A 23,783-nucleotide genomic window follows, 5' to 3' on the forward strand; every position below is an offset into this window, starting at 1 on the left:
GATCAAGTCTGGGAAACCTTAACCTTTAACAAAGTCGTAAAACATCTTTTGCATTTAAACCATGATCTGGGACACAGAAGTTATGTGCAACACATACCAGGTTAAATCTAACGATTTATTTCTGCAGTGTGTGTTCGCGATTTTGACCCTGACCAAGTTGGAAATTTGTATGCATGGAGATGTGGAGTTTCACCTTCACTCACTGAAATGAATGTAGGCCCCGAAGATTTATTTGCTTCAGCCAATGTGGTTAAAATACTATCTTTTAACAGTGTTGTGCTCTTGCTTTCTGCAGACCTTCACTACTCAAACATGTGGATGTTAAAATTGTAGCTCACTGTTTTTTCGGGGGGGTTTTGTGGTGTTGCCTGGGAATGTGAGCAGTTGTCACACATATTTGCTCTTTTGAGGGATTGCCACACGACCCAGGAGCAGGCAAACATTCTCTGATCTGGTATGTTTCTGGGCTGAGCTAAGTTTAGAGGCCTGCAGAGAGAGTTGACCTGAGAGGATTTTTGGGTGAGGCCTTTGCTGCAGCGGCTGCGTCCTGCACGCTCTTGGCAGTGTTTTGGCCCAGCCTGAAAGAAAAGTTTCCACTGCAAAATGCAACTTTGCTTCATGTGTAATTGTTGATTTGTTTGCAGCCAGAGCCAAACATTTTCCCCATGCAGTAATTACAATTTGCAGCTTTATTTTATTTCAGCCCACTAGTGAATTGCATTCCGTCATGCATTATTGGTGCAAAATGCATGTAGGACACGCTACACTACAGAATTTGACAGTCCAGATAAAACTATATGCATTATATGCATTTCAAAAGAGTGCTAATATTATATCAAGATACCAGCCTTAATGGGAAAAGTCGACAACAGCTTACATTAAACTGACAAAATATCAAGTCGTTTGAGAACGCTGTAAGACATTGGTCCCCAACCCTACTCCTCAGGGGCCACTGCCCGAATATGTTTGATGTTTCCTTCTTCAGCACAGCTGATTGAAATGAAAATAATTGCATTTCCTCCTTTGCATCTCTTCAATTGCTCCAGAGTCCTGTTAAACACCAGTTCATTTTCATTTATCAAGCAATTTAAAACAACTTTTAAATAATGTCCTTTAAAGTGCAGCGCTGGTTAATTGAAAAAAAAAAGTTTGGTAATTTGAAAAATGTCAATTCTCCTGCATCTCTAAACAGTAAGATAACATGTTCTATCACACCAGCTGCTGTTTTATAATGCAGTATGTATTTGAACTTCATAATCGGTGTAATGATTCTAAAGCTTAATTGATGAATATTTATGCATGTTCAGGGAAACAACTGCCTGCCTCAAATCACTTTATTCAAACAGATCCCAAGGGTTTCTATTTATTTTTTAACTGTTGTTGATACTCCCAAATTTACAGTTTATTTTATAGCTGCTCATGCTATTGTTCATGATTGTGATTCTGCTTTTGTTTACATTAGCGTAGTTTTGTTTCTGTATGTGAAAGAGTTTCCAACATTAAAACATTTTTATATAGCATGACCAAGTTTGGATTAAATCCTTTTCTAGAGACATGTGTTGCTTCAATTTTTGAAGCTCAAGTCTCAAAATGACACAAGCAGAATAAAATAATCTTAATTGCTGAATGGATCTTTTGCTTGTGATCTGTAATTTCAAATTAAAGAGGCTGAATTGCCTTTTCTTTATTGGAATCGTACCCTGTCATTAGATGAGCAGTAGACAGGCGTTTGCAGATGATGAGCAGCCAGCAAGGTGCCTGCAGATTACTGTGCTGCAGACATACCTGCTTTTTAAGTACAGTCTTTAAATTACAATTGCTCAACTAGCTCACATCAGACATTATGTGTAAAAGAAGTCAAAGGCAGGAAAGTATTAAGAGGTAGTTCATGTTTTTTGTACTGTTAGTTTTTTCTTTGATTACATTTCACAGGACTGGTGCTGGTGGGGATGTTGCATCCCCTCTCATTCCAGCATGATGTCAGGGGGAAGATTCTATTTTTAAATTACATTTATTACGTTTGAAGCAGTATTGAGGTAAACTGAACAAGAAAGTCTCCTAACTTAATGTGACGTTCCTAATTACATAAAGACAGATGATCTCAGTAATTGCACAGCTTTAGTCCAATCTGTCATTTTCTGCTTGAACATTCATTGTGTTTGTTGCCACACGGCCAAATTTCTGTTCTTGTGACACCTGTTGGAACCATCACATCATGTATACAAATAGAAAAGTCTATGCTTGACTTGGACACATTGCTACTGTCTAAAATACTGCATGACAACTTGTACAAATTATGTGTTGGAAAAGGATGAAAATCATATTTCATGTAATGCAATTCATCACGGGGACTAAGCTGACACAAAATTGTCTATTTCATTTTATTAAGCCACTGCTTACTGGCAGATTCTTTTTATGACACAATAAATGTCAATTAAAATTCAACATGATTAAGCTACCATTGTCTTACCTAATTTCACTTTTTTTATAAATATAAAATTTACATTAATTGCTTTTCATGCATCTTTAAACACAACATAAAACCACATGCAGCCTGACAGTGACCACTGATACAAACCAAATGTCCATAAAGATCTTGACTAAGAACTGAATTTTCCATAGTGCCTACAGTCCTGCATTAGGCAAATGGAAATGTCTTTCACTGGGATTAATTTTATACTCTACTTTATGTTATTTTAAAGATTATCATTAAGAACATCTTGAACAGGCAACTTGCCAAATTATTATTATTTTTCATTCCCAAGCAATACTTATCTGGAAATGTAAATGGGATATCCCTGCTGCTGTAGTAGGATAAAAACATAACAATGAACTTAAATGTTGATGAAATAATAACTTTTACATCTTTACACCAATTAAACAAAATGAAGTTTAATCACAAAAGCGTAAACAGAGGGATTTTAACCTCCCACTTCATAAATTTGAAGTCAATCCATTGGTGACTCTGACAATGATGAGCAAAATTTTATTTCCTGACTAAGACTTTTTGCTCTACCTTCTGAACATGTAATTTTTCTTTTAATTAGCCATTTGTTGTGAAATGTCTGGGTTGCTGGATAAATGTTGTGGGAAGATGAGTGTTTTCTCAGGAATGGGAGGGTGCAGTGGGTCCTGGGAAGTTAGGACGGAGATGTGAATGGGGATGTGAACGTAATTAAACTGTTGTCTTGGCTACCAAGAACATGATACTGCAGTAAGAGTCAGTAAACAAGTTACTGTTTCAGATTAGACAAAGTTGAAACAGAGGAGCTTAGAGTACTTGTCTGAACTCTTTAGTCAGCAGATAAATTAATTGGAGTTAACAAAAGAGTACATAATGTGCTTATTATTCCAGGGAATCCATTTGTTCATTTAAAAATTGAGAAATGTTCTGTTTAAGAAAAAGAAAAGTTTTTCATGATGATTTCTTTTTGGAAGAAAAATATTAGCAACATGATACATATTTTTATTTCCAACATGATACATCAGAGAATATTACAGAATCCATCTTATAAATATACACTATATTTTTTTTTTTACTTTTACGTTCAAGGGCCACTCTGCTTAAACAGATAATTGAATGCTTTATTTTTCCCATGAAGGAAGTAGGAATGTCCATCTTAGTGGCAGAGCTTTATCTAAACAGCTGTTCCCAAGCCTCTGAGACCCTGAAGGAAGATTCTGAGGGAGTATTTCTGCTTGCTTTCACGCTGGGGATTAAAGTCACTATTTTAAGACACAAAAAAATAAGACACAACTGCTGGGCTTGTTTTTACTTATAGAAGGATCTGTGGTGGTCACCATACACGTCACGCTTGCTGAGTCTCTGTGAGTCTCATGCATGTTGTGTTACTGTTATGAGGTTGGGCATGTTATGAAACCACCTTTGATGTTGCCCAAGATTAAATATTAAAATTAGAAGTTTTCATGAGAATGAATGGTCGTAACCTGTTTGGTGAATTTGGTGAACAACCCCATCGGTGCCTCTGGGCTTATGACAAATAACCGCCCTGTAGTTTAGGCGCTATCAGGCCTATGCAGGTGATGGGAGCTTGCATGTCGTCCCTGACGAGATAACGCCGTGGGTGAAAAGGGTGATATCTTCACAGATTCCAAGTCGGATTTAGGTCTGGACTGAACCATTGGGACATACAGTTTGATACAAAACATTGCACTGTATCTCTATATGTTCAGGGAATATGGATTCTGGTTGGAATAGGATTTTCTAACTTTTACACATCATTGTACCTTCTATAGATGTCACCTGACACATTATCTCATCTCACCTATTCCCATAAAGAAATTAGTTCATGTTGAATGAATGCATATGAAGTTAGCCAGTGATCCTTCAATGGTTTGCAGTTTAAAGCATGATTGCATCTTAAACACTTGTGCTATTCTCGCAGATCTGCTCCATGTGACAGTGGTTTATTATTCCCTCTGGAATTTGTTGGTTACTGGTAGACCAACCATTCACCTTTGACCTTTTGAAATTTGAACTGGTCCCCAGGGCTGGAGAACAGGCGTTTGCGGTGAGGAAGGACGCCGTTGTTAAGTGAAATCAATCAACACCCTGTAAAACAGCTCACCATCTCGTCTTCAATGTGTGAAGTCTAAATAATTCTTTGACGCCTGCCACTCCAGGGTATTTTTTTTTATCTTAGGTAGGATTAGCTTGTCTTTGCATTATTTTTGATAATATTCTCTGCTACAACATGAGAGCCATCAGAGTATTTCTATATAAGTCCCACTTTGGGTGGCAAACAAGCAGTAACTTGATGAAACTTAAACTCCACCTGTTGGACCTGTTGGAGTTCTCTGACATCAGACATAAAGAAATGATCAGCAGATCATTTAAATCTTTTAATCTGTGATGTGGGGCTGGAATTGCTAATATCCTTTAAAAAATGTCTGTTGGAATTGAGCACTAAGGAATAAAGAGGTCAAATTACCATTTCAAATGCTCTTGATGTGTGTTTGTAGAGTAGTTCAGTATTATAGAATTTGACGATTACTTTGACTAGGCATCTTTTTCTTTTCTAGTTCGCCAAATATTCAATAGCTGTTTTAGAGTTGGTCCCAGACAACCTTTTCTCCACATTAAGTCTTCCGAGTCATTCAGACCGTCACAGGTTCCTGCACTTTCTCCACCGATCAATAAATATCTAGAAAAGTTCACAAGACATCACATTCAGAAAATCACTTAACCTTTCATTTCATTTCAAACTGGTTACGCTATGGTTTCTTTAAGGCAGCCATAAATCACTTATGAACATTTACACCTATGGTGAACAGACCACAAATATGTGGGACAAATATCATGTTAATGTAGGAAACATCAAAATATGTCCATGCACATTATAATCTGATATTTAAACACACCCAAATGTTTATTATGCAATGTTGACTTTTGATATTTCAAATGCAGTAATGCAGTTTGTTTGAATATTGATGATAACTACAGATTTTTTTCGATTCATTCAAAAAACTTAATGAATTCCAAGGAAAAAATAGAAGTTGCAATCATCCATCAGATATTGTCTCTCTAATTGTTTTTCTTTTTGATAAATTGGAACATTTTGTTTAAAATACTAAAGAACAACCAGTCATTATACAGAAATTGTTACTGGTGTCCTGAATTTAAAATGTTTTCTTCTGAAACACGGGTTTTCCACAATAAATGTGCCGTGAAATGGGGGGAAGTCTCATGAAAAAGTAGAAAAGACATATTTTTATATAAAAGATCATGTGCTGTTCAGTTGGTGTTGGTGTTGGTATTTGTTCATCCTTTAAACTGAATTTCAAATGTGATTTTCATGCTCTTCTACTTTAGGCATTTCAGCACATGATCCATCATAAGACTGATAATGATTCATCTATGAAAGGAAGCAAATATGTTTGGTCTGCTTTATGGTCTTTTATTTAAACCTTTAAAGAAAATCCAGCCGCTGTACATTAATTGACAGTTGGTCTCCTTATGACACAGACTGCTGTGGGCATACAAAAGTGCACCAAAATTATGGAATGTCCACTAAGATGGACATTCCTACTTCCTTCATGGGAAAAAATTATGGAATTATTGAAGTAGCTGCATTTCTGTTGGTTGTCACTATAGTCCACTTAACAACTTTTTCCTTACTCAATCTTATTCATTTCACAATTTGAAATGACCGGTGTGCACATCTGTGTTATCCTACCTTTCTATTTTTATGAAAGAGGAAATTCAAATTTTTCACATGTGTAATCTACTTAAGAAAATCTCTATTGGCCTCCTTTTCTCCAGAGCATAACATTGAAAAGGAACTAAGGAATAACAGAGTGGTTCCACATTTATGAATCAACCCAACTTTTTTTTATTATTGCTGCCAGAAGAGCAAAACAGGAAACATCTTCATACCTACGAGGAGGTGCAATCATAACAGTCCTTTGGTAATATCTTTCAAACAGTGTTGAAACTATTTGCATACAACTCAATTTGAACTTGAGTTGAGCTCTAGCTACAAAAAAAAGTTTCTTCAGTGATATTGTATTTCATTTCTTTAAAATAAACCCATTTATACAAGTTTATGAAAACTTTTTTACCTATTTTGCTTGTGTCATAGCTATAATCTAAAACTGGGATACTTTTTTTCCCCTTTCCAACAACCAAACTAAAATGACAACATTCAAATGTTTCCACATGTCAGACATTCATTATAGTACCACATAATTTGCCAAAATTTCACTTTCTATTGTGTTATTGTGACTTTTTTATTATTTTCCACCACAGCGTCTGAAACAGATCTTTGTATTTGTGAAAAATAGGATGGTTTCATGTTGAGGTCAGCCACTTGCTATAAATTACTGCCATTTCCCCCCTTCTTTTCATTTTTTAGAAAGAAGTTCAAATCTGTTTGCAACTAAGAGACAGAAGAGCTCTTAGGCAAAGAAGCTTGTCTGTGTTCTGTAGCAATAATATTTCAAAGCTGCCTGAGGTCATTAAGGGTTGTCAATTCATGTTTTCAAAGGTCAGGTCCATCTGGAGTGCTGTTTACATTCTGTGGTAGCCTCTTTCCTCAGACATCAACTGGTGAATGGTGTCATACACGCTCAAAATCCTACAGACTCGTCCTGGTACAGCCGGCATTCCCGGCAACCTACAATACTTGGCATGCAAGGAATGTTGCTCTCTCCATTTAAAATACAGAGATGGACAAAAGAGCAATTGATTACATTTTCCGTGCTTCTTTGTCTTTTTGGTTGTATTGAAGCAATGTTTATTTTTATTTTTTTTATTGATTTGACAACTCGAACTGCAAGTAGCAAAGTTAAGTCAATGTTTTTAAGTATTAAAAACAGCAACTTGTTTATTTCTACTAAAATGTTTGAGTTCATCTCATGTATGATGTCAGTATGAATGTGTTTTTACATGGAACACAATAAGTGCTGATTACAGTTGGTGGACCTCAGGTAACCATGAGCATTATGAGGTGAGGATCACACTTTGAGCAGTTCTTAACTTTCAGATTATTAGGTTGCTTTGCTTTTGTCATTGCTACCTCTCAGTACTAACTGCCATATTTACATCAGTTTAAACTGGCAACCTTCATTTAATGTTAACCTATGTGTCCAATTTAAATGGACACATAGGTCCATTTAAATTGTTTCCCACTTCACTGCCAAATAAATAAGAGATCTAAAAGTAGCTAGTTGGATCCCTGAGAGATGATCTGATATTTGTTGATCTTCATCCAATGTTTTAAAGCTGCATTTTATTTGGACTCAAAGGTTGAAACTTTCAAGGTCCTAGACAGAAAAATGTAAGTTGAAATTCTGCAGTGGAGAATCATCCCTTGTTTGGACTGATAGGCTACTCTGCAGGCTGATAGGCTGCTCTGATGGTCTGCTCTTCTCCTTCCTGGCTTAAAGGGAACCATTTCCTGGGACACTTTATTTACTTATTACTTTTGGAGCATAGCAGCCGGCTTTTGAGAAAGACAGCAATTTCCTAACTCTCACTGAAACTGCACTTTCCTGCAAGGTGCTTAAACTATTGGCATAGTCAAGCTACAGTTTCTGACTAATTTATTGTGACAGGCAAGTTAACGTTAATAATCGCTCTAACAGTTGTACCTATATACTCACAACCGCCTCAAGGAATCCGGAATGACCTTTCAAAGAGGTTGAATATCAGCATGCTCTGTGAGCACTGGTAGGCAGGCACTGGTCACGCAATCAGATTACTGCACAGAATAGACACTGCATGGGCTCCTATGCTCCAGACCTACACTCACACACAGACACAGGCTTTGCCCCAAAGGGACGAGGACATAATAGGGTACATCATCCATTCTGACAACAAAGCCCAGTGATCGTACACAATTAAGAGCAGTTGATGGAATTATCTCATAGGTCTGAGTCCAACCACTGAGAGCATTTTGCAGTCACCAGATCATAAATATTAAATTTGGGCTTGTGTATGCACTGAAGCAGTGACAGGGAGTGCGCCGTTTCAAGGAGCACCTCCCTTCCCCTGTCCACTCCTCTCCCACCCTTCCACAGAGGCAGCCTATGATGTAATGCTACTGCTGCTGATAGAGCAGCCCCCTCTCTTGCCTTTTTTTTCATATTTTCCTCCCCTCCCCTATCCGATCTCCTTCTGCTGGAGCTGATCTCACCGGCGGTGATAGTAGCTGTGGATGCATGCGTGAGGTGCCGGCTTAGCCGCATCCTTGGGCATCTCTTGAGCTTCTCTTGGGATTCCTACAGAGCTTCTTTTCCTCTGTCACCACTTACAAGAGAGAACCTCCAACTGACCTTGTCCTCGGCTGATAAAAGGTAATTCAACTGGCTAATGACAGAGGAGATTAATTGCAAAAAGAGAGGAAAGAGATAGAAAGAGTAAAAGAATGACAGACAGCAAGGTTGACGGAGTGTGCAGTTAGCTGCAGAGTAAATTGTTCTGCTTCTTGTCGCCTTAGTCCTGGATGCCATAGCAATTGCTCTGTCAGTGTGCGTGCACGTAGTATGGTGTTGGTTTCCATGGTAAAGATGAGACAGATTCCTGTGCTGGCATTGTGGAGAGCTGCAATTACCTTTTAGTGTGGAATGATTTCTCATCTCTTGTGCAGCGGCTTGGAGATGTCAAACAGATTTCACTGACATTTTTCAAGATCTCTAGTATTATTTCACTTTTTGAACCTAAAAGAGTCTGTTTGTATTAGGTTATAATTCATTTTACTTTCTTGGACCATATGGCTGACTTTGACCTGCCTGCTCTACAAAAACTGGGCGTGTACAATGAGCGTCATCTAGCCAAGATGAGTGAACCAGTGGTTGTTTTCTGCATGCATTCAGAGGTTTACATTATATCACTTGGATGCTGAGTCAAACACTTTCCTAACTTAAGGTGTTTTAACGTATGATCCTAAATTGCTTTCATTATCTACAATGTGCCTTTATTTTCAGGAGTTTTCCTAACCATAACTCATGCTCTAAATCAAATGGTAAGTTAATATTTTATGTCTCAGTTGCCTCACATGTAGATGCCCTTATAACTAATTCATCCTCAGGATCTTCCCTATTTTAATCACCGCTTGTCTGTGCTTCTTTTCATTTAATTGTAGCCATTCATCTTACTGGGTCATTTCCCAGAGTGCACAAACCAGCAGGAGGATAATGTTTCCCTTTATTTGTAATTGGTATAAGGAACCAATAATTATCTTATTGAAATTGTCAGTGGCCCGTTGGGATCCGGATCTGTCTATGCTGAGGAATCCTGAGTAACCAAGATCCATGAAACACTCTGTGATTGTTCTTTAAGGTTTTCTAGTTTTGCCTTTACTGTAATAATGTCAACATGGAAAGGCTTGTAAAGTACAATGACTCAAGGTATGTTAGGATATTTTAGCCATTCTAAAGATATTGAGTCTTACTCACATTTCTAAACACACTGCAGATATTTTGAGTACAGCTGTTTGTGATGTTGAGGGAGTAGATCAATTGGTTTTGATTTTATTATGAATAAAAAAAAAAGAAGTTTAAAAAAGAAGTTGAAAGGTCATTTGGCACCTGAGTAACTGCACCTGAGTTGCAGGTAGAACATGGATTGCATCTCTTCAGTCCATTTGGCTGGTCCATATAAGTCCCATCAGAACATGACTGATGGGACTTATAATTTGAATTGATTTTTAAATTTGAATTGTAATAAATTCAAATTTATTACAATTTTCAATTTTATCTATTTTGCTATTGTTTTTAACTAATTTTTGTTTATGATCAAAATATTTGATGTTAATTTCAAACTGAAGTTAAATGTAACTAAATATCCTCTGATTTCACATTTTTATCCCCTTTTCTGCACATTTAAAATATTTTTTAATTTCTTAACATAAAAATCTCACTAAAACTGTTCATATGTCATTTACTTTGAACAATGTAAATGACAAGGTAATCAAATGTCAAGGTAAACTTTTGTGGAGGTCCTTTCTAACAGTGGTGCTGTCATCCAGATTAGCAGCGTTACCTTTTGTAATGCCATTTCAGATGTACTGCATTCACTGTAGCTCTCATTTTAACCCATAGATGTCACCACAGAAACAATCTGCTTCTCTTCAACAAGTGGTACCTAAGGAATAATCTAGAAGAATTAAATTTAGTATCTAAAGCTTAATCATGTAATACTTTCAGGCATTATTTTAGTTTATTTGGAACTTTGAACCTTTATCTTTGGATGGGGTTTCTAAAAAAAACGTTTCTCGACTTTTACTGAAAACGAATCGCGTATTTGATTAGTCACCATTTGATTATTATTTTTCCAAATAACTAGCCAATTCACCATTTGATTATTTTTCTTTTGTGACCTCCTTATTGTGAAGAGGCTGCAGCTATCTTTGCCCAGTTTTGTTTTCTATGGTGAAAATTGCCCTACAGACTGTGTTCCAAATGGTCTTTCAGACTTATTTGACACTTTTGGTCTGAGCCCTCTTGATTTGATTAAACTGTGTTCCAGGGCTTTTAAGCACACTGTTGTCCAGCCTTTTATTAAAATGCAGAGCCTTGATCCAGCTGTGCTGTCTAACTACAGAACAATGTAAATGTTGAAGGTTTTTGCAAAAATTTGTTTCTGTTCAACTTCAAAGATTTTTAATCACCTTCAAAATTTGTGGAAAAAATTCCAGTGTGGTTTTTGAGCACATCCCACTACTGAGACATGCCTTTGAAGAGTTTTTAATTACCACAACTTAATTGTTGACTTTGGAAATTCTGTTTTATGGTTTTTTTTGTCTGACATTGTGAATTACAATATGTTGCTTTCATGACTTGAATTTGTAATTGATACTTTAAACCTTGCTGTGGACTGGTTTAAATCAACCTGCGAAATAAAAGCTTCTCAGCAGAGTTTAGGACATTGCCCATCTGGAGCAGAGCGGCACAAAACAGCACAGCTTAATGCGGCTACATCTGTACACATGCATGTGCCTTTAACATACAATGTGTGCCTCATGCATTGTATGTTATGCATGAGGCACAAAACAGAATCAATCAATATTTCAGTGGATTTCATTTAAATACAGTTATCTATTTATGCCAATGGATGGCCTTTCAAAGGAAATGTTAATATATTACTTACTGCACAAAAGAAAAGAAAATAAAGCATCTGGTTGGAGCACCCAGCAAATACTGCTAGTGTGGGTTGGTTCACTGAAAATGATTGGGATATATATTTCAAAAGAGGATCTAATTCCACAACCCTGAGGTGCCCTATAGGGTCCTGTTCTTATGTTGCTTTTCTCAGTTGTTTAAGATTTGGATGTAGTACTTCCAAGCTCTCTCAAATTGGAAAGACTGGGGAATTATATTGTTATGTTTCTGCAAATTCCATGTCAGTCTAAATGTTATGAAATATTTACATATTAAAGAACATATTAAAAACTTAATATGTTTATTTCGTCACAACTGGACAACTGTAATAATCTGTGTTTTGGTTTGAATCAGTCATCTCTCCACAAATTCCACACTGTACAGAACAAATATACTAATATTCTAACAGGCACTACAAAGCAGAAACACATCATTTCACTCTTTATTTCACTGCCTTTTACTCCACTCACAGACTAATTACAATTTTTTTACATTTATACTTTAATACTTACTGATGTTTTCACCAACCACACCAAAACAGCACCCCCACAAATAAAAAAAATCACTTTTTCTCAACGGACTTGAATAGGAATCTCCTGCAATCTTAATTTGTCGTATTAGTTTCTTCTTCAGCATACGGTTTTAATGTTGATTTTTTTAGATTTTTCAATTCAGGTTGTATAAATTAGTTTTTGCTTGACAGAAGTATTTGGTTATCCTTGCTTAATTTTGCATGTGCAACATAAATATACTTGACATTGACAGTGATATTGAGGAATCAATACCAACACACAACACAATTGCAGGAGAAGACGCAATGCAAGAAGTACATCTAAAAAAAAATATTGTTTGGAATCAATTCATTTAAAGTAGTAGTGTTGCTATTTCTATATTCAGGTCCTTGGTGTATTACCACTCCAGACAATTTTTGTTGATTAGTGGCAATTTTTCTTTTGAAAATGGCAAGTAATTAAAGTAATGTGTTAAGTGTAGGGCCTGCTCATTAATAAAGAACAATACTTAAGAAACATAAAGATAAATATTTAAAAAACAAAGAATTTTCAAACCCTGTTGCTCCAAATCCCATGTAATTTCCTGTGTGTCAGATTTCAGAAAGATAGATAGTTAAGAACTGTTGACTGAGCTCAGCTCTTATGTGAGAAAAGGAAGATGTAATTGATTTTATGTCAAATTTCACTTAATGAGACTCCTAAGATCTTCTGGCAGTCAAGGTCTATCAGTGTCATGTAGGCCTGTTGATTTACATCATGTAATCTGGATTTTTTTTCTTAATGCCTTCTGTCAACATTCATTGAAAATGCATAATAGATTTTTACATCATTTCTATGAATATTTGATGTCAGATCATACCAGTCCAGCAATTAGAGATTTTTATATTAATTGGATAAAATTGGTGTTTGGAGGTATTTCACACAATGGAATAATAAAAGCTGTGATTGGGTTTTCAGTGTTTAGCAGTTTAAACAAGTTTTTTCAATTGAAAACAAACAAACAAACAAACAAACAAACAAACAAACAAAAAAAAACCTAAAGAAAATAGATACTCCTTAAATATTTCTAATTTATTTGAAACTTGCGAACATCTGCTGCACCCTGTACTCTAAACCAGATAATTTGAAGTTTTAACAAGATATATCCAATAAAACACTAAAAGGCAAAAGTAACCCTGTATGAATTTAGATTATGCCCATCTGTTTCTGGTTGTGTTTTCAGATGGCAAAACATATATGATAAAAACATTTCAGAATTTGAAAACCAAAATTTATGAGGGTGAAATAGGAACTTCGGCCCTCATTAAAACCAAAAGGGAACCTTAACTTTGAAAAAGTGATAAAAACTATTGAATATCCTGACACGGAAAGCAGTTCAGTGCTCCTATATTTAAGTGTAAAAGGTTGTTTTCTGAAATTTTGTCAGGTGAAAGACATGGAATCAGGTTTACATTTTCAGTGTCTTTTTCAAAAATCTATAAACTCTTTTACAGGTCTTCTGAAGCATTTGAAAAATACCTTTTTGTTTAGTGAAATAGATGGAAAACACTACGATTTTTCATTTCATTTTAAAAATCTGAAAAGTCAAGCATTAATTGACATTCATTCTTAATACTCTAATAACCCGAAATAGAAATCAAAATGTGTTACTGATCTTTAATAATGATGCAACATCATAGATCATAAGAGGACTGATTGAAAGTGGCATGAATAAAGCAATGTCTATTCAATATTTATTAAGAGGATTGTGGATTAATTTAATCTCAACTTGCATTAAAAATGTGTTTGTGCTTTTCTGGTGATCTATTATAATCTAAAGAGGAAGCCCCCTCATGAGTTTATGGTTTTGTCTTCAATTAACTTACACAACCAGCAGCACCGAAAAACAAATGAACTACCACAGTATAATCACTTTCACAGCTTTACTTTATGACATGAGCTGCGTGCTTTGAGAGAAGTGGAAAAAAGAGCTGAGCTGTCTCAGTATGGAGGAGGTGTATCTGTGTGGGGGAGGCAGACCTGAGTTGGAAATCGCAGACGAGTTGAGCCGCTGCCACGGACGTGGTGGGCCACCTGAGGAGCGCTCGAGCTGTTCCTCTTGCTCTGATGAATTTTAAACAAGCCCACTTGCTTTGGAGAAGAGCCACTTGTTCTTATATGACAGCATGGTGATCTGATAAACTGTTTAGCTATCTAAGCTATCAAATATCCTGTTCTGCTAGCTAGTGAAACAGACAGTACAACCAGAGTATGGAGCAACAACCACATATTGTGAAAGAGCGCATGACGTTAGAAGTGATACGGATTGCACGAGGATGTGATGAACTTGTGATGGGAGTGCAGGAAACTTTAAAGGCAGTTTCACACTTAGTAATATTTAGATAACATTGAGTAATCCTGGATTAATCCAACAGTTTAATACAAGACAAGCCATGATCTAAATGCCCATAAAACACATACTGCCAAGGGTTGGATGACTTTCCTGCCAGAAGGCACTAGTCCCACAAACCCCTTCTGCTGGAAGCTTCATGGAGGACAAAACTAAAGCTTGTTGTTGTTTTAGACCAAGCCAGGATATCACAGCTTCTCTATTTCAACAAACGGAAAACCCCCTACAAAACTCACATCATCCTCAGGCTTCAGTATGTGCGAAGGGAAGATGATTGATCATATGCCACTGGTGTTATACACCGTGTAACTTGTTCTCATCATGCTCCATCCCAAAATGAGTCACACATCACAGTTTTTTCTCCTGAGCTGGAAACATTTTCAACCAGAAGCAATTTAATGAAAGATAAAGTTTAAAAAAAATACAAATAATTATTGCTTCATGAATTGATAGTAACTCATCCTTAACTCTTAAAAATTAAATTACTGTGGTTACGTGTTGAAAGTTGAAACACAAAATGTCCAAATATTGGGAGTTCCACAGAGAGATATGTGAGATTCCTAAGTGGTTGCAAGCATTTCCAAACCCGGGATGTTCCATAATAAACATGCTGACTGTTCACAAGTTTAGAACAGAAGAACACTGTTTAGTTTTCCTGTCTTCTGAAAGTTCCACTCTCTTTGACTGCCTGGATGAACCAGACATGTCACCACATTTGGTTGTGTCTGCCACATTTTTTTTAAAATGTGGCAGACTGATCAATAGACTTATACTGACCACATTTGGAAGATCTTGCTGATGCAATTTTTGCTGATGCAATTTTTAATAATTTTTTTGTTTTATTTGTAGTCCAATTTACTCAGGAACAGTGATGCTGAGAGCCAATTATGGAAGAGATGAAAATCATCAGTTTATCAGTACATCTCCAAAAAAGAAAAGAGATAACATCTTTCTTTTCTAATTAAACATTTTTTTAAATCTTTTATTAAAGTCTTAAAGCTGATGCTGGCAGAAAATTTAAGAAAATGTACAATTGCTTTTTGTTTTTGTTAGTGATGCTTACAGCTTATTTTTTTATTGGTGATGAATATAATAACATTTGAGAATATTTGTGCATGATGTTTTGTTGATTAAACAGTTCTATATCTATAAAAACCATCATCTTTGTTTAAAATCAACAATTTATATAGTTGTTCTGTAACAGTGTTATTTGCAGTAAACCTCTGAGGTCAAAGGGCAAATGTAGTTATTGGAACCAACCATGTCCTTGACTATGGAGTTGTGACTTTGCTGAACTTTTTTAAAATCCTCAGGGAGTTCACTAAACAGATGCTTGACGTAAGAGTCGGCTAAGGTCTTTCTGTTGTTATGCAACTGCCAACAACCTGTAAGGTACATGGGGGTGTTTTAGCTAAAAGGTGATATATTTGTCACAGCTTGTTAACAGCAACCTTATTGCTGAATGCAAGTTAAGCCTCCAAGGTTGTTTAGCTTTTTCCACCTCTGAAAAAGCGAGAAAACTAGTGTTTTGTGCTCTGGAGAAAAGTGTCTGATTATCACAAGCTCTGCAGCCAAGGCAATAAAATAACAAAATAAAAAAGAGTTATTTTGATCTGTGAATTAAATGTTTGGAGATCCATTGTTACCGAAGAGTAAGTAGTACAAAAAAGAAGTCATGCTGTTTTTTTTGTTGTTGTTTTTTCTATGACATATTTATACCAAACACACCCCAGAATCCCAGCATTTCATCATACTGGAGAGTTGCAATGACAAACACACTCTATCACTGTGAAATTGTGAAGTTACACAGTGACACAGTCAAACAGCATTATTCCTGAACTCTGAGGATGATTTAAGATTTAAATCTAAAATGGCACAATTTACCAGTTGTCGATGGGGCCTCCGGCCCCCTCAGAGGATTTAAGTAGACTAGTGCTCATATCTGTTGGGCTTCCATTTGGCTAATATGTGGAACATGAGGGCTTATCGCTGAGCTGCATTTCCTCAGCTGTTAATCATTTACACATAATGAGCTGTCACCGCTTCAGCTTGGTGTGTGCCAAACATGAAGAAGGTGGAAATTGATTAGACTTCCTTTTTTATGACAATCATAAAAGTGGATGCTGTAGCATATACCTAAATGTAAATGATATAAAAGAACTGTGCAGTTGCATAGTGTTACAAGACACAATAGTTAAGTTATTTAGAAACGTGAAATTTACCTTTTGTATGGAATCATTTTGAGACTGAATTGTTAAACATTTTCAGATGACAAAACAAAAAATATTTTCTTTGAAAATAGCTGTTATGTGATGCTATAACACAGAGTAACAATAAAGAATTCTTGCTTATTTGAGTATACTTTACAGCTCTGTAAATGAAATATATCAATTTGTTTTTATTTTATTTTATCTTATTTTATTTTAATTTAGCTGAGTTCACATTCCTTTTTATATTTCTATGATTATTTTTTTTCTTTTTCTTCCATGTGGTATTGAACATATAATTTCTACCAATCATCATTTTATTTTATTTTATTTTTTACCATAATTACATTTTTTTAGATATGTAGTAGATTTTGTTCTGTTAAAAAAAAATGTTTAACCATTATTTTAAATATGTAGCTCAAACGAACCTTTGCGACATTTCGAGAGCACACTTAATATTTAAAGATGCGTTTGGAAAGTCTGCCTCAGGAGTCATTTATGTCTTACAGCTCATTTACAAAAGGAGCTCTGCAGGGCACCAACAGGTGGTCCTTTCAAACTTAGGCGTGTCGAAAGTTCCAGACTGGAAATAATATGCCAAATACTGGCTTTAAAAAAATAAATAAATTCATTGAGTATCCTCAGTGAGGTTTTAGAGTGAGAAATATTGAGTTTGTAGAGAAACACTGAGGCAGCAGGCAGACTCCCAACACCTCAAACTTGGCTTCATGTCATCCTCCTTAGCAGTTGCCTAAAGTGTATAATTAGCATCTGCTATTTTAGAAAGAGGCGTCCTGTCTCAACACCCCGCTATTTTATACTTCTCTATGTTTACCCACGGAATTATTTTGGAGCAAGCATGTGAAGTTATTTGGTAACTCACCATGAAGTATTTCATAGCACTCTGCTGTATATTCATTAGCATCTTATCCGCAATTCACATTAGTTCTTCATCTTCGTGAAACCAGTTGCATACCAAGCATATACAAATATATATATCTGAAATGTGCTGACACATTCAACATTTCAAATAAGTTGTGTTTTGATATAACATTGAGCGATATATAGTTCTCTTGAGCTGATGTTTCACTTAACAATTACTAAGAGGACCCCCTCTGAGACTGATGCATCAAATTAGTTGTTCTTTTGGTACAATGGCCTGAAAATCATCCTTATTGGAATTTCTTAAGAAGAATTATGTCTATGCTTCACATAGCAAATCACCTGATTTAAAGCTCTTCTGTGTAGAGTACAGATGCATTGTCTATGAAGTTGCATCTGCTCTAAAGTGGCATCTGCTGTTATTGTCAGCTGAAGATTTCATGATGAAGTTTAAATCAGATTGTTACTTATGTGTTTATGGAGATTACTGTGAAGAATATAAAGAATGTTCCCAATGCAGAAACAAATATGTAAACAAACCGAGTTTGGATGCTTGCCATACAAGTGTTGTCTGTGGGCCTCTGAGAAACAATATAAAAGAGGGTAGCTTGATATCTACATAGCCTGGACAAGGGGCGATAGCATAGTATAGGTAGTGTAGTGTAGTGTAGTATAGTATAGTGTGGTGTAGCACATCATGCTATACAGTATGGTATAGTAACTATACTGTAGTTACTCAAAACAGCAAAAATGCTTTGGCCCTCTTTTGGCACCAGAATGGGGTAATAATCAGTTTGACTGAGTCTCAAAATGTTTTCTTAAGATTCACATAATTTTTTATATGTTGTTGATGAAGTAAATTTGTCACAAACTTCCATATCCTCAAATTTCAATATGGCCACCAAATGTGTAAAATGTGCTGTTGGCTGCTGTAAAATACTATTTACTGCCAGTTCATCATTATGTTTCATAGCATTCAAAAAAAGAATGCCATGAACAGTAAATCCTTACATCCGATTGTAGAAAGATTACATAAATTGTCTTTTTAATAAAACAAAAGACTGTGTTTATTTACTGGGTTATTCTTCAGAAGACAGATTTAAAGTATAACAGTCTTTAAAACAGACTTGTTAGACTTGATGCCTGAGCTGTAACAGCACTGTACTTTTCTCTCATTGTGCTGATTTTGTTTTCTTGCTTTCCCCCTCTCTCTGGCTACTTGAAGTTACTGTAATTATGATAATTAAAGTCAGACTTTGTAATGATGCTAACATCTGGCTGAGGGGCAAACACCTGCAGTCTGAACTTATTCCCAGGAGAGATAAAAGAAAAAAAGATCATGCTTCCACTTTTGTCTTGCAGGAGCATGCTTACGGATGACTAGTTCATCTTGTGATCCCTGACATTACAGAATGTGTTTTGTTACTGATGTGCCTGCTAAGCACATAGTTTATCAGCTTTAAAGTCTGCTCAACTATATGCCTTTTCTTAGCCTACATTTGAAGAAATTTCCCTTTTAAATGAAAAGTTTTATGAGTACACTTTGGCCGAATATATTTACAAGAAGTCAATTGGACTGCCTCATTTTGGGATACAGACACCAAACCGCTTCTTTGATTAATTTCTATGTTTGTCAGTAGGATTTGTCCATCGCATTGTAATACTTTGTGAAAGATTAGCTTGATGCTTTCACAGTTTAGCAGTCTGCTTCGCAGGGGAAGGTAGAACAATCTTCAAACACTGTGCTTGGACAGAAAACCTAAAGTTTAGGCTGATAAAACATGTGAAGAAGTAGCATCCAAACTTTTGTAATTGGACTTTAGCATGTTGATCACACATTTTTAATGTGATACTGTTAGCACTGTTGCTTCAAATCAAGAAGGCTCCATATTCACATCCTTGCAGGGGATCTGGAAGATATGTAATTCCAAAGACATCTAGTGGCTACAAGCAAGATACATTACATTATTCTTTCTTATGTGAAAAAAACTTAAATACAAAAAATATCCATTTCTTTTCTTCAAAGGATGTTAATATTGCAGAGTCTTCATTTAGATGTAACAAGTCCAACAGCACTTGGAAAGGGAGCAGCAACTGTTAAATTTGTTGATGTCTGAACAGCAGGGGGTTTGATTAAGATACCCTTAAGATACTCCTTAGATACCAATAATGTCCATCCATCAGTTCACATTCAGTCTCCATGGTAACCAACTCTTGAACTCGCTGCTGAGGGTCGGTAGCCTCTGCTGCTCTCATAACTGCATCATACAAACAACACAGCATAGAGATCAAAATAGCTTTCAAAATGTTTTTGTCTCATCTGAACTGAAAGACTTTAGCTGCTAGCATGTATTGCTAAGGAGAAGGTCTCAAACAAAAACACTGCAATCTCTTATTTGCGGTAGATGCAAACTATGTGTATTTAATGCTGCCCAAAATCTATCTTGTTATCCATGAGAGATCTATTAGCAAAAACAAAGCAAAACCAAACAAAACAAAAAAATGCAGCAATGTAGCTGTTCTGTGTAATTGAGCTGTAAGGTGTGCTCAGCAAGCACTTATGCCTCCTATCACTCCACACTCTGTATCCTCACTTGATCAGTTTGGCAAACAAGGCTGCCCCTTACACAGCCCATCCTTCCCACTATTGTTCATCTGTCATTGAAGGCTGTCCATAACTCCATTAGGAAGCAAACAATTTAAAAATTGTCATACGTCTCTGTGTTGCCCTGTGATGGACTGACGATTCATCCAGGGTGTATGACACCTCTTCCTAATGACTGCTAGATTTCTAAAACTGCTCATTTTTATTGAAGGTTTTCAAAGTCCTGACAGCTACTCAGTCTTTGTGAAAAGACTGGGAGGTTGTCAAACTTTTTTCTGCTTCTGCCATGTGCTCCATCCCACCCTCCCTTTCCTCCTGAGTCAGTGGTGGGAGGAGCTCCACACTCAGTGGATGCATGCTGTAGTACCGCACACTGTCAGAAAGAGAGACAGAGAGGAGGACGTGCGGACCCACAGCTGTCCTCTAACAGAGCTTTAGATCAGCTCTTCCTGTGGATTCTTCTTTGACACTTTGCCTGCTGAGGAATTAGTCTGTCTTTTTTAAAATCACCACCTATAAAAGGAAAGCCAGTTTGACATGTGAAAGAGAGTTTTGGTTTCACGCCTGGTTGACACAGACCGTAAGTAATACTGTTACAGACACTACCCTTCTGTTCATTAACTGTTCAGTGCCTTAGCTGCATGAATCATTGATGTTGCAGTTCTGGTTACCTATGATGCCAGGATAGCCCTGCTGGAGAGTTATAAAATGTTCATGAGCCACACTATGTTGGGGTCATTGTTGGTTTCTCTTTTTAAAAAGAAAGTGGCTGTGATGTGAGAGAAGACAGCTCTCAGCCATCTCCAGTAAGTCTTTTATCGTAAGATGATAGCATGGCAAGAGGCTGGTCATTAAATACTCGCTCTGAATGAGAGCATCTATAATGGGTGAGTTTGCTTGTGTGTTTGGAGAGGATACGGTTGTATTACTTAATATTAGCCTTTAACTTATTTTCTCTAGAATCACAACTACTATTTAAAAGGGTATTAGGCATCTTAAGACTTGGTGACTTGTGGGTCTCTTGCAGAGCAAAGAAGGGAGCTCCTTCAAGTGGAGACACAACAGCTCATCAGGACTAAGTCTGTCTGCTAAGGGGCTTTTCTTCCGATATGAGCTATTGAATGTGGCAGCAAATGCACTAACATCCTCTCCGAGGAAGAAAACATTGCACAAATTTTGAAAGAATGTGAAAAATCTGATGAACCAAAGCAAGACACAGTATACTGAGCAGCTTCTGGTTTTTGACATTTGAAACTCGCACAATGAGACTGGTGTACTTTATTTTGTGTTATGAAACTGGACAGGGCTTTATGAAGTGATCTAGGAACAACAGATAAGCCTCAGGTGCTTTTGTGTGAAATTCAAATCTGTCACCCACACACACTGCTGGCTGTGCAATCAACGCTGATGCTGTAAACTTGCCAGAAGTGTGGGTGACCGCTAATGGATGGGAACCATAAATGGAAACGTCTGTCAAGTTGTTTGAGTCAGTTTATGATTTTTATATGTTCTGTTTGCTTACTTCTCAGTGTGCGACACTGTGACCTTTGAAAGATCTCACGCTCTTTTTCAAATGCTACGTAGCGATAAAGATTTACTATCAGAAACTAATGAAAGATTTAGAGGGCTTTCATTTAAATATTCAGAGTAGCCAAATAAAATTGTCAAATGTCAATGTCATAAAGCTGGACCAGTTTTATGTCATAAAGCTATAGTGCATAGTTGTGAAGTGAAAGAAAAAGTGCACAGTGCATGACTTTTTTAATAAAAGTTTTATAAATAGGAACTTAAAATGCCTTTAAATTCAGATACAGCTTTGTTGGAATTACTGTTCCAAGTCTTTAGAGGAACAGTAATTATGAACCTCAACATAATTCGTAATTGGTGCAGCACTGACTCCTGGAATAGGATGTACAAATATCTATAAAAAACAGAAGCTCATATTTCAATTTTGACTTTGTTCAAAACATTTTGTTATTTTCATAAGCTCTTAATTGTACCTTCATCAATTCCATACCCTTCAGCAAGAGAACAACAAAAAAAGGTAAAATTAAAAAAGTCCACCTCTAATAATTTTGTTAGTTCAGTTCCATTTGTACTGTGTCTCTGCAGCTCCACTTACCTTTGATTAAAACTCTCTCTTATCTTTTTTGTTTTGCATTTGATTTATAGGTACCAGAATGAGAAAGGCTGATTATAAATGCATGCTGAAATTTTCAGATTAACAAAAGATTTTAAAATATAGTCAAACTTTTTTCTCACGTAATTTGTTCACAACACACTGCACTACAATGGTTCAGTCTAAATATAAAACTAATAAAATACCACACATTTTTCTGGTTGTACAAAATGTTAAACAGTGAAGCAAGGCAACAGAATAAGGAGAAATAACATTCTGTTGTACTTGGAATCCCTTCCAGTTTTCTTTTGCCAGTCTGCAAGCTACAAAATGTAAATATTTATTACCTTCTTCAAGTGATCGTTTTAAGCTGATTTCATTCTTCTTTCATGCGAGATATTTTAATTTTTGTTTCCACAAGTTAATTTTTCTCTTTGAATGATGATTAAATCAGCTTTCTGGTGTCAAGAAGGATACACCTCAAAGGTCAGGAAGCCAAGTGGTTTAACAATAAGAAAAACGCGTTATGGATTTAGTTCCTTTCAGCTTCCCAAGAGGAGAATCTGTCTCTGTCTTCTAGTGATTGCTCAAAAATGTCTTGATCTCCCTGCTGAAAGACGGACTGTTTTTGTCTAACAGGACACATTAGACATAACCCTCCCTAGCCAAGCTTTCACACAGACACACATTCCCAAGCAATCAACAAGTCAAGTTGGCAGAACTAGGAATAAATGGGAGCTTTCATGATTTTTTCAGAATGGTTAATTATTCCAAGAGAGGGGTGGAATATAATCAGCTGCAAAATCACATTTGTGGATGCAGAGGTTTTTTTTTTGCTTTTTTTGTATCGCCTCGCATATGGAAATTCATGTGTCTGCTGCTGGAGAAATGCTTGTCTGCGCTGACCTTGGCTCCGCTGTTTTCTTTTGGTTTGATCCACAAAGAAAACAGCTGGCATTTGCATTCTGGATACTGCCGGCGGCCTTGACAATGAACCGCATGCATGATGCTGTCAGAAAAAATGAGGTGTCTGTTATATCAATAGGTCAAACCAGAAATCATATATTTTTTTTTTTTAAATCTACAATTTATGACTCTGCTGTAATTCTGCTTTGTGACATATCCAGTGCAGGAATATGAAAGAACAAATTTACTTAGAGTCAATGTACTGTGCTGCAGCTTAATGTAGTAGTAAACTGAATCAGCCTCATCAATCTCACCTGGCTTCAAATGTGCATCTCTTAGATTTGAATAAATATTATGTTTTTACTTTTTTGCTTAATTACATCTGCATATGTTCTGACTTCATAATGTCTTTCCCATTTTCTTGCATTGAAGGAGAAACAGCTTTTTTTGATGCCTTAAAAATGTATATAAATTGAATGTAAGTGTCGAGAAGGTTTTTATTCTTAATTGTTCATGAATGTTTGTATTTATTTTGTACTTT

General features: G+C 36.2%; 1 protein-coding gene across 2 annotated transcripts in view; it reads left to right on the forward strand.

The window, feature by feature from the left end:
- The first annotated feature begins 8,699 nt into the window (after window positions 1–8,699).
- sema4ba (sema domain, immunoglobulin domain (Ig), transmembrane domain (TM) and short cytoplasmic domain, (semaphorin) 4Ba) overlaps window positions 8,700–23,783 on the forward strand; it is a 53,435-nt gene continuing 38,351 nt past the window's right edge. The window contains exon 1 of one of the 2 annotated variants that reach the window (XM_055037217.1): window positions 8,700–8,817. The gene's annotated coding sequence lies outside the window, so the exon portion shown is untranslated. Of the gene's footprint in view, window positions 8,818–20,618; window positions 20,798–23,783 lie in introns of those variants that run through there. The other variant, XM_055037208.1, reaches the window with a different exon arrangement.

The sequence above is a fragment of the Poeciliopsis prolifica genome, unplaced genomic scaffold (assembly GCF_027474105.1).
Source record: "Poeciliopsis prolifica strain line A6 unplaced genomic scaffold, Auburn_PproV2 SCAFFOLD001, whole genome shotgun sequence".
NCBI classification, from domain to species: domain Eukaryota; kingdom Metazoa; phylum Chordata; class Actinopteri; order Cyprinodontiformes; family Poeciliidae; genus Poeciliopsis; species Poeciliopsis prolifica.